The sequence below is a fragment of the Haemaphysalis longicornis genome, unplaced genomic scaffold, assembly GCF_048455015.1.
Source record: "Haemaphysalis longicornis isolate Haplotype H1 unplaced genomic scaffold, Haemaphysalis longicornis Haplotype H1 scaffold_2, whole genome shotgun sequence".
NCBI lineage: Eukaryota > Metazoa > Arthropoda > Arachnida > Ixodida > Ixodidae > Haemaphysalis > Haemaphysalis longicornis.
The window spans coordinates 102,786,353-102,798,900 of NW_027526295.1; the positions used below are offsets into that span (position 1 = coordinate 102,786,353).

The 12,548-nt window shown below is 44.6% G+C and overlaps 1 long non-coding RNA gene across 1 annotated transcript; it reads right to left on the reverse strand.

Annotated features, from left to right (window-relative positions):
- Positions 1 to 7,444: 7,444 nt before the first annotated feature.
- On the reverse strand, positions 7,445 to 10,718 carry LOC144167275 (uncharacterized). Its single transcript, XR_013321914.1, has 4 exons — positions 10,463 to 10,718; positions 9,343 to 9,424; positions 8,784 to 8,870; positions 7,445 to 8,144 (listed from the first exon to the last, which is right to left on the reverse strand). It is a non-coding gene; the product is annotated as an uncharacterized LOC144167275 (long non-coding RNA).
- Positions 10,719 to 12,548: the final 1,830 nt, after the last annotated feature.

The following is a 12,548-nucleotide window of genomic DNA, read 5'->3' on the forward strand; positions in this document are numbered from 1 at the left end:
AGAAATGGGCGTATGTAAGGTGTTCCTTTATGCTTATTGTCCCAAAATATCTCTTGCTGGTGGCCATCAACGTCTTTAGCGTTGAGATGGTTACATGAAGGTCATTGACATAACCAGCTTGATTTTTCATCAATGAAGAAGTTTAAGGTGAAGAGAAATATTCAGTTGTATTGTTTTGCGTATATAACAGAATTTCAAGAACACACGTCGTTTTTTGTCGACAGCTAGTTTGCAACAAAAAGTTCGGGCGAAAGCTACGAAGTTGAATTGTTTTGCGTATATAACGGAATCTCGAAACCACACGACATTTTTTGTCGACAGCTCGTGGATAATAGAAAAAAAGTTCACGCGAAAGCTACCAAACAGAAATGGCGACACGGAGCGGAGCTGCGAATACGGTGCCTCTCAGGACACTGAATTGGTATTGCAAAGGGGGGGTGAGCGTGTTCAGTTAATGATAGGCAGGCCCACAATGGTTGAGCAGGTTCGCGCAATATTTCACTAAACGCAGATTTATTCCACGCAGCCTTGCCAACATGTAAATACATTTAGCGCCATGACGAAACCGAAGAAGGTTTTACCGTTTGGGGTACTGTAACGCCGTAGTGTGAAATGTTTGTTCTCCGGAAGGTGTCGCACAGCAAAGCTGTATTGGACTAGATCTCCACGCATTTTTCGATGTTCCTTCATCAAAACAGACGAGCGGCTGTGCGTCTGTTTCAAGCGACCAGAGTTTCATAGCACGCGCTTTAACTCGGCAATAGCGAAAAGGAAAGAGCAGTGGCGCAACGCTTAGGAAGCAGATGGAAGCCATTCGAAAGCGCGAGGCGGAAACGGATCGCGAAACAAATCGTCTTAAGTGGCGAGAAAACGAAATCCTTGGAGAACGCGGGCCGGAAGCAAAGAGTCTCAAATAAAAAAAATTAACCTCTTGCTTGCTAGATAGCCAGATCCATCAAGTCAAAACTGGATAAACTAAAATGCGTTTCCTGTTTATTTTTGATCTAAGTAAAAAAGTTATATATTTCTAAAATAAGCAAACTAGGCCGTTAGGGACATTTATATGAATTTGTAAAACCTTTTGTATCAGTACACGATGGCTTTTAAGACCGTAGGTCATGAATTAGCAAGCCCCAAAGAAATGTACTAAGGTGAGTCCCCCTTAAGACGTGTTTGGGTGTCCTCTGATTGTTTTGGGAATGTGGGTTGGCTGCAATGACACTACCCATGTGCCCGTCGTCGGTGATTCCAATGCGGCTCTGTGGGAACCGGAAAGGGAACGGCGAGAGCGCGTTTCTTGCCGGAGAGATTTGGCTCGCGATTTCGTCCAACCGACCACCCAGCGGCGTTCGTGCATCGATTTGACATTATGCAAGAATGTGTCCGTAGGTGCGAGTGTGCTGACCAGCGGATATCATAGCGGCAACGAAGCCACTGTGGCCGTCGTTTCTTATTAGCGACAGTGAGTGGTGGAATGGAGGGCCTACAACACGTTTTCTTACCGCGACATTTGCGATCCGCCAGTTATCCACATTTAAAGGGCGGAATCGCCTTTGGATTTTCATTTTTTACTAGGCGCTCACACAGCTGAAAGTTTGATTGTAAAGTCCTTCCTACTGAACCCGCACGCGAAAGAGACTATAAAACTTTTTTTATAGTATCCCTGGAACCTTCAGGAACTACTGCGTGATAGCATAGCAGCGAATCCTGACGGTTAGCCAAAGCCATAGGCGCTCTGGCTATGGCTTTGTATCCTCTTCAAGGCGCACAGATTCCCGCCACACTGAAAGGCACTCAGGTCTCTGAGCAACCTTGCGCGGAAAATCGGTACAGTTACGCCGCGGGCGTCGACAGATGGCGACAGTGGGATTGATGTCACGGAAAGCCGGCTTTGAAACCTTACACGGCGTGTGACGTCAAGAGATAGCGGCCGATGTGGCCTCCCTTCGGGAAATGTGCGTCACGTACACATGCACGATGAAATAAGTGGTAACTCGAAATCTCGAGCGTGACTCTGCTGCCCGCTTCGCAATATATGCTGATGACGTAACCATATGGACTGAATCAGCCGACTTTTTATGCCCGGAAGACATGCAAACCGAACTCCAAGCCGCAGTAAATAGCCTTGAATGCTCCTTGGCCACTCTTGGTCTCGAATTGGCCCCTGAAAAAACCGAATTCGTACCCGTATTTGGCCACAAACCCCCTCCGCACTATAATCCTCTAACTCTTCTTCTCGCCGGTACCCCTATAACCGCTCGTTTCCGACCCATGCGATTACTCGGAATCCCAATCGGACACAAAAATAGCCCGTCAATATGGCTACAACAACTCAAACCTAAATGGAAAACAATTCAACATGCCATACGTCGCCTGTCGAACAAATTTGGTGGAGCAAGCCAGAAGGCGACCCAAACATTAGCACAAGCTGTCGCCATTGGTACTATAACTTACGCAGCCCAATCCTACGACCTTAACAAAACGCACATGAGAATACTTCAAAATCTGCACAGAGCCACCCTTCGCACCATCAGTGGACTACCCAAACATACTCGTCTTGAGAACCTGCAAGCTGCAGTTGCTCTTCCCCCTTTGGAAAATATCATTCAAGAGCAAGTACATCAATACCTTCATAAACGCTCACTAACTCATCAAGGTGTCTCGATCATCGCCTGGGACAATCTGAAGCCGTTACAACCCAACGACATCCCACCGCCTTTGGCTCCCTGGAACCGCCCTTCTGTCACGGACTCTACAGCCACCCATCCCGTCCCGCGTAACGCCCACCCCGTCCGCGCAGCCCGCATCAACGCCCTCCGGAACAGTAAACGCCCCCAAGAAATTGACATTTACACCGACGCAAGCATAGCTAATCCAGTAGTTGGCATCGCATGGACATCACCTGATCTCCCCTCCATCCAAGGCAAACGAACCCTTAATATTCCATGTGCTACCATTCTGGAAGCGGAACTCCATGCCATCATTCAAGCCATCGACTTCCTCATGTTCGACTTTCACTCCTCCGTCCCTTCACAATACGCATCCTGACGGACTCATTCGAAGCCCTAAAGACACTACAAAGTCCCACATCCACCAATCCCATTGCCAACAAAATCCTGCATCAGATCTCCATCCTAAAATCTAGCGGCATCCATCTTCGCATCGACTGGTCGCCTGGACACGAGTAGTCTTCACCGGGGAACCAGGCAGCTCACTCGGAGTGTATAACCTCCAGTCCTCCGCTGCTACCCGACTTGGCTCCTCCGCCTCCTGAGTCATTACCGCCAGCCATACAGATTCTACGGTACAAAAAAGACAAAAAAGACCGCCTCAAGACCCTCACTCCAACCGGCTTTTTATCTGCTCTACCCCCGCTCTCAAGATCAGCCGAAATTTTTATGAACAAATATTTTGCAAATGCTAGCTTAACCCCAGAGACATTCCGTAAATGGAACACCCCATCCCTGCCGCCTCGATGTCCCTTCTGCGCCTCCCTCACACCCGCCAATCTCCAGCACCTAATTTGGCACTGTCCGAAATTTACGCGTTACAGAAACTTCAAGCCTCCTCCAAATGCCTCCTCCTCATGCATCGACCCTCGAACACTGGAACCCTCCACGCTGACTTTAATTGCGCACTACTCTCTAGAAAGCGGTCTAGCGCGAGCAGTTGAGAGCCGTGAGCTTTCAAGATGTCCCAAGCTACGAATATCCCACCCTCTATACCCACTTCCCCCACTTGGCCTGAAGTCTTCCTAATGTAATACAGGCTATCTCCTCCTCCTGTCCTCGAAGCTGTGTATGGCTAAGTTCCGATCAAACCTGCGTCCGTCGACAGAGCCACGTAGAGTAAGGATTTTTGTCTTCACAGCTAGTGTAAAATGCTCTGTAGCTCTAACATAGGTATCTTAAAAAAAAATTCCACTGAAATTGGCCACTATGGCGACTGGATCATCACGTCGAGTTTCATTTACTTGTGACAATTATAGTTCTCAGTGAAGTTGTCAAGGTCAATGAACCCCGTATGCTGTCAGTACATGGCTGTCTACTGTGGGAGTATGGTTAGAGAAAAGTGTTGTAACTCTTGTTTTATCAAAACTACCCCGAAACAAATGATATGACTATTGGCCTCAACGGTGACTGTAACTCAATTTTTTCTTTGTCCAAATTTGATCCAAATAAGTAGTCTAGGCTCTTAAAATCCCCATGGAGAAATCATAAACTTTGTAAGCGCACAGAACACAAGGTACCGTCGTTCAAAGTATCTCCGTGCAGACGATGTTTGCACGTGGCGGAGAGTCGCCGAAACAACTTCCGAGCGGCCTGTGACGGAGGTTGGGGAACCTGTCGTCCCGTAGGACTCGCGCTTCTCCGGCGATTTGCACAGCGCTCCGCCGGGCGCAGGAACGTGTTCGCCCGGGATTTCTCTGCTACAGCACCACTCTGTACCGCCGTCGTCATCACATTCTTCAAATTAACAGCATAGGTAGCAATATCCGCCTTTTTTTCAGCGCAAGAAAAAATATTAGAAGCCTACATACTATATTCACACGCTTGCGAACGTTCCGGAGCCAGCAAAACTATTTTTACTTGAAAATATTTCTACTAAAAAAATAACGCGACACACACAATTGCCTTACATTTGTCATTCCGATTGCATCTACCACAGAAGAAACGGCTATTTTATAAATAGTTGACCACGTGCACTTCCGCGTCCAATATTTGTCATATTTGAGCAGGCCCAACGCCACCCCGATCCGTGAGACCTTTCTAAAAATTTGACGACCTAACTGGAGTTGTTGTACACGCGGGTGTAAACATTTGAGGGACTTTTGCCTCACTCGCTAAGTGAACCAAAATCAGCCTTGCTCGTGGTGACAAATACATCCTCACAAATATCGGCCGTCGTCTTCGCGAAGGGCGAAAGCTACCAAAACTTCTCCTCTCATAAACAATAAACTTGATTTCTTTCAATTCCCAAATGAGGTATTTACTTTAGTAGAGCGATAGATTTAGTTTACTTCAAATTAAAATGTTTTTAACAGCACATGTTTCTGGCGAAAGTAGAAAAGAGCGGTAGATAGGTAACTTTTTTCGTGTTTTAGTGCATCATTTAGCTGTTGAAGCTAGCTTATAGTTTTAGATCTCTTTTATAATTCGATTCTCGATGAGCAGCAAGGCGATCAATACTAATATGACATTCACGAAGCTGTTTGCACGTAATACATAATGAAAATAGTGGTTTATCTCCACCCACCCGCCTGCGGTTTATTCCAAAGAGAGTGATATGTGACAGCCGAGGCGCCGGCTAACCAAGGCTGCTTTTCAATATCGTACGAGTAAGTACCTTTGTAAATCAGGGCCCGCTTCTTTACTTGCAATGCCAAGGATTGCTACAACGGCAGTTATTCTGATGTAACAATAACTGTCTTACGGTCTACTTCATTTCGCTTGATAGCAACGCGACGTCAGAATTGCGCCTAACTCCAATATCATGAGCAAACGTTAGTGGGAGTTCTTCTGTGGAAATAACAGTGCGAAACGCGACGCTACCACGCGCATTTGAAGGCGGCTCTGAGCGGCCGCCGGTTCCAGCGCGGCCACTTCCGTTCTATCACGTACGTCACGTCCAGCCACCGGTGATGACCGCGTTATCTATTCAGTTTCGGTTCCGAAAACGCCGATGTCGTGAGCCGTTTGCGTCGCTCTTGTTCATGTCTGAAAAGTAGTATTTTGTACTTCGCACTCTTTTTATGTGTACTCCCTTACAAAAATGGATTTTGAGTTTCAATTCTTTTCCTGTTGAGTTTTAATTGAATCAACAGAAACTTAATTCAAACTCAATTGGCTATTGAGATGTGTCAGTAAAAACTCAAAAGGATTTGTATTGAGCAAACGCAATACAAAAGCAATTGACACCAGTCTATTGAAACTCTTTGGAGAACCAATTGACAAAACTCATCAGGCTGAAACATACACTTTGAAGGGCTATTTTTTTCAGCGCTGCCCACTGTGTCTGCTGAATTAAGACTACTAGGTTACTTTTATGTTTTTTTATTATACATTGACATTTCTATTGAGTGCAGTCAATAAAAAGTCAACAAGGTTTCAATGGACAAAACTCAACAGAATATCAAATGACTTCGTTTAATTGAAACTCAATAGAGTTTCTACTGACAAAAATCAAGTAAAATTGAGAGTCGAGCTAGTTGGTGCTACGTTGTTTAAATATATACCAGTGTCCTTTTTTGTCCATGTTTTATGTTTCGAGCTTAATTTTCAAAGCTGATAAAACTCCTTAGGCCAGTAGCCTTTACCAGCAGCATCTTCGATTGATTGATTGATTGTAGGGTTTAACGCGCCGACGCAACGCAGACGATGAGGCGCGCCGTACACTCTAAGCTGGGTAACCCTTAATAGAGGTATACATTTTCGAATTTTTGTAACCTATAATTTATAAGGTACAAATGTAACCTATATCTTCGTAACCTTTATATACGTATACACGTAAGGGTTACGCCGTTATGGGTTCCTTTGCAGCTTGTATACCTTTATATAAGTTACATCTACCGCCGTCCAAGGCCATACAAATTGGAAGGTGCGATGTTGCGCGCCAGGCGCGCTTTCGCCGGCGCCGCTGCGGCGACACTCCGAAGGCGCCTTTCCGGCGTGGTGAACAAACATTGCGTTAGTGGAAGATATGTGCGACCATGCTGTCCATTGCGCCGTCTAAACTTTTGCGTCGGGTGTCTTTTCTCCGTCCCTTGAATAAACTGCCGGCCACACGGCTGGGGCTAAAAGAGAAGTTGCTTTTATAATTCCTAAAACAGCAGTGCCAAAAAGCTTGAAAATGTTCTCTTAATATATATGCATTGCATTACCTGTTCGATAATTGTTACCCTGTCACCCAAAAATCTTCGTGAGTATTGGCGACGCTTAAGTCTTATAAACAGGCATAACTAAATTTGATGTTTGCATCAGCTTTGTGGCGTTTAAGAAACCAGTATCAAACATGCATGATAGGTCTTTTGCTAAATTGAGCTTTAGTTAAACAACATTAGGCTTTAGTGAAACCAAGCTTGAGTGGAAACATGCACTTGATAGCATACTTCAAAAGGACGCCAAAGTTATGATAACATAGCCTTAAGCCAAAAATTATTGTCTGACAACCAAGGCCATGATTATCAAAAGAGAATTGCAGTACATGCACACATATTTGCGCATTTAACAGGAGCACATTTCCAGAAGTTTGGCATCGGTAGTTTTGAACATTCACATTTATTATTATGAAACACATGTGGGCTATTTATTAAAAAGCAAAGCTGCGAACCACCCCAACGTTATTATCGTTCCTTAATGAGTATTAGACGAGTGCGGATTCCTGGGCGAATTGGTGTTTCCTATATTGCTTTAGACTTCCAGGTAAAAATCGGTTTATTCATATATCCTTATTAAACCTATTTAATAAATGTTGCGTGAACAGGTTCACAAACATGGCCAAATATACAAATTCTTTACCTCAATATTTGCACGGATGTATGCAAAGCATTCCGAATTGTTTGGATACTGCCATTGAACAATTTCAGACGAATTCGAGTTTGAAGTACATTGATAAGATGGTTCTCAGGGGTGCACTTTCCCAGTACAGCGTTGTTGTCGTGGTTCCCCACAGAAAAAACGCAGAATGTGGGAAAGTAGAAAGAACATTTATTACAAATTCACTTTTTCATACAAAGCAGTGTTTATGGCTATGTTCCCTACATTCTCCGTTTCACTCAGTCTAATATTACACTTGGAATTCACTCGTCTTTACGAATCCATCTTTACACTTCCCTCTTAGGTTCCTCTTTACAGTTCCACCTGAGTTGTGATTCCTCGCCAAGTTATCGTTTTTTATGCAGCACTAACAAGTTTCTAGGCCGATTGCAATCTGTCTTTTGGACAAACTTTAAATGGTATCTATAGTTTCCTGCATGAAAAAAGGCGCTTGGAAAAATTCAGAGATAAGCTTCGCAATTTACGTAGTACACAAGCAGGCACAAAATCAGGGCACGTTGAAGATTTCCCTGCTTGTTCCCTGCTGCCGCAGATGGAGGTATATATGTGAGGGGCCGTCACTTGGATTTCCCCACCTTGAAGAGCCATCTACAGAAAATTTCAGAAAAAGAGCAAAATCCAGTGCAACCATAAGCCCCTCACACCAAACCACAGGCATGTGAAGTACGAAAAATATATTGCACGGAAATGAAGACGGAGACCAGAGAATGAAATGAAAGGCCACACCAGAGGAGTGATTTACGGCCTTTCCTAATATAATCATTACACAGAGTAATTTGGCCGCATTGTTCAGAACAACGCGAAGCCACTATAGTCATACCGGCCAACCTTCCCAAATTTTAATCGTGCCGTGTTCCAGTTTATCTCGCGAAATGTTTCTGCATGCTCACCCAGAACAGGCAGAAACTTTGGGCTACGAGATAAACTGACATACATTTGCAAAAGAGAAAACAAAAACGTTTCCGCGCCTTCATGTGGAATCACTCGTACACGCAACAGAGCGAACGTCGCACTAAACCCAGGAAACGTGCTTTCACGATGCTGACGCCACCTGCGTCACATTTTTGGCTGTACTTAAACATCCTCCTCCGCCTCCCCCCCCTCGTACTGGCAGTTTCATTTTGAACAAGGATCCCACGTGGAAGCCGAAACGTTTTTCATTTAAGTAAAGTGTTCTTATCGGTGGTTTCTTCCTCGGCCATCAGTAAAAACGAATCGCCAACTTACATTTTTTCTTCGTCCAGATGTGTTGTGGGAGAGGATACATCTAGAACTTGCACCGATCTTCAAGTGGCATTCCCAGGAGGTCTGTACCTGTAATGACTCGAAGGGTTATTTGGGTTAAAATGTAAAAGGCTTTAGAGCTGGGCAGTTGGTATACATTCATAATGAAAGAACACCTCAAACTTGACAAGACGAAGAAAAGAACACAGCACAAGCACTCACTAACAACTGGAGATTTCTTACAGAGCTATTTTAGAAAAAGAGTTCTTCTTGTTGGCTCTGCAAAACCACGCATCCTATAGAATAGCTAGAGTTGCTGAAAAACTACAAAGCTCCATACTGAGGAAATCGTTATGTGAATTCATAACATTCATGTAGTAACGAACTGAAAGACAGAGTCACTAAACATGAGGCAAAATAAGATACGAAATATAACATCATAACACTTGAAGAAAGGCCTCGCATTTTTACAAGTGAATCATACTTTTGTCTGTGCAGGCCTGGTTGCCATCTTTACAAAGAATATTTTAATGAATGTGTTTTAGTTATTGCATTTTCATACCGTTGTTTCCGCTGAAATCAGACTTCATTTCAACTTGTGTCATACGCAGGGGAGTCCTGGTTGTCAGCTCAAGGAACACTGCCTGTAAGAAAAAACAGTAGTGCTGATAAGTCATAGCATAGGTAGCCAGATGCAACCACACTTTTTGAACAGCCAGGATCCGATGAGGGTGCAGAACCCATTTTTACACCTGCACCTGTCTCTGTGTAATTCGTCACAATTTCTGTATCATCAAAAAACAATCAAGCAGCCTGCATGCTGGCTCATACATACCACCATTCTGTAAAGTCGCTTTACTGCACTACACTAGGATCACGCGAGACAATCATTTGCCCTGCAATACCACGCGAATAAATAAACGACTGATTTGTGCGAATGAGAATAATAAACCACTTAACATGGTGGAAATGGCCCGCTGTCTCAAAATGACTAACACCAAATTTACCCACTCAAGGAAAAGAATGAAAAAAATGAGGACTGTTGTACATACGAATACTTTTTATTGTGCCGTAAGGCAAACTTTCACAAAAAATAGGCTTGTGCTGGACAAAAGTGAGTTTAGAAATTTCGGGCAGCATTTAGTGGACTACTTTTCTGCAGCACACACCTTGTGTTTATCCGGATATATTACTACAAGACCAATAAAATGAACACCATTCCGAATATATGCAGCGAGAAAAATGAACACTTTCCGACGACTGAAACAAAATGATAATACTCAGAGAATAGCGCGATAATATAAGACTTTAATGGGAAAAAACTCAATTATTCAAACAGAGCTACCTGGCAATTACATGGTCCAATAACTCGTCAAGTGCGCCCGATGCAGCGAACAGCGTAAACAAAACGCTCAACACATGACAAAGGCGCGCAAACAGAGCAGAAAGCAGGTCACGGGCGCCGTTGTCTGTGCTTTCCCGATCGTCCGCTCTAGTCTGACGCAACGAACGCAAGCCCGTGATTTCATTCAATTGCCGTCGCGGACAACAGAAAACGTCCAGCGAAGCAACCAGTCAGGTAACGAAAATTCCTCTCGAATGCTGCAATTTCAAATTGAAAAGCCCCCAGCGAAAAGATACATCCAATGAAAACACCGAAACCGTCACGGGAATATACTCACCGAGTTCGCTTTCACTGGCGCCGGGGCATTGGTCCAACATGCGAACTTGATGCTGGTCGTAGAAGAACGGTCCGTGAAGCGCTGCCAGTCACAAATGGGCTCGCCGCAGCCTCCGCGACTCACGCCGACAAATAAGTCTTGTTACAGCAATCCTCGCTTCATCGTAGGGGTATCACAGCGGTTAAAAGGCTCGAGTGGCGCGAAAACGCGGCCACCGGGCCTGCCGGCGCCGCCATTACTCTATATCCCGTCATGCAACGGAGAAATCAACGGCCGCCGGGAGAGAAGGCGCGACGAGCACTCTTAGAGGTTACAGGGCGTTTTATAGGTTACAACGTAGAGGTTACATGTCAGATTTTGTTGATGTAACCTATAAATCATTATTGTAACCTATAAATCACTTTTAACCTCACGCTTGTAACCCTTAGAACGGACTGGGATAAAGAAAACATCAAAATGAATCCATTGTAACCTTTATTTTATAGGTTACATCCGTTTAGAAGTTACATTATGGGTTACCCGGATTAGAGTGTAGTGGAGGGCTCCGGATTAATTTTGACCACCTGGGGATCTTTAACGTGCACCGAAATCTCGCACACACGGGCGTTTTTGCTTTTCGCCTCCATCAGAAAAGCGGCCGCCGCGGCCGGGAATAGAACCCGCGACCTCGTGCTCAGCAGCGCAACGCCTGGCAGCATCTTCGCCCAAATAATAATTATACCTGCTAAGTGGGGAAATCAATTATATTGGACAATTTTTGACTGCATTTCCTCAAATACTGCCGCAACATGCTTTGCACAAAACAATGGAAATAAACATTGACAAAACTCTAGTGACTCATCTCTTCTGGCACGTGACTCCCGCGGAATCGTTTCCTTGCTATAGCAGCGCATTTTCTTCTTTATACCTTAGCACGCATTGACATAATGAGTGAGCAATCTCCACTACTGCTGCTAAGCTTCCGCTTTAGCGGCAGTGGACATATTCGAAGTCAGTCTTCCGGGAAAGTTGGAGCGGAATCATGAAGCATGCATATCTCGCCGGGAAAAAACGGAAAGGCGGGTGGGGGGGGGGGAGGCTACACATCTCGGGTCCCAGTTCTGGGGACAAAAAAAAGTCGTCACTCCCCCTACCTCTTTTCACACATACAATGCTGTGATACCTTGTGTTCCGGGAAGGTACATTTAAAACGCGATTCAATCTGCTACATCTACAAAAGGCATATGTGACATCGCATCCTAGTGCGATGATTCAGTGTTTTTCTGTGGAGGCACGATACTAACAGCGCTGTTTTGCAGAAATGAATACTTATCTCACAAACCCAAACGCACAAGAATATTCCAGTGACGAATTGTGCCTATAAATACTCAGAAAAAAAACAGCAAAACTTTGGTGTAAATGCCTAAACTTCGAAAAAAGAACAATTAAATTTTTGTACACAGCGAACTTTTAAAACAAGCGAACGCAGGCTTGGCCTCATCGTCGTTCACTCGTGAACTTCATTACTCCAGTTATCACTCGCGCACCCCGCCGTGGTCTGAGCCCAAGGACGCGAGTTCTATTCCCCGTCATACATAACTTTCCTTGAGGATACCGTGAACTGTCTATGATAACAACAGTAGAACAGCAATGTGGAATGCAGAGAATTCCACAAGGAGCAAACGCGCATCTACGCTCTATTAAAACAGGTGAAAACAGTTCTTTCACTGCAAAAGAACTCCGTACGCCAGTCCAAGGCGCCGCCGCTCACACGAACTGAACGAACGAACAAACGAAGAAAACAATGAAGAAAGACAAACTGAAGCGCTGATTAACAACTCATCTTTACTGCACAGGGTCACAAAAAGAAAGAACGAGCCTGACACTGCTTCACGCCACTACAAAACAAAAAAAAAAAAAAAGAGAGCAACCGAACAAATTAGTGGGCTGGCGTGCCGCTTGTTACACTCCGAACCGCTCTCTCGCTAACGATGTCAACACGTCCGCGGACTACGTTTCTCAAACACAAGCGCCTAGCAAATATCTTGCGCCCGCAAGCAGATCAAGAACTTTGAAGCTGTTTTCAAAGATTGGACTTTCCAGAATT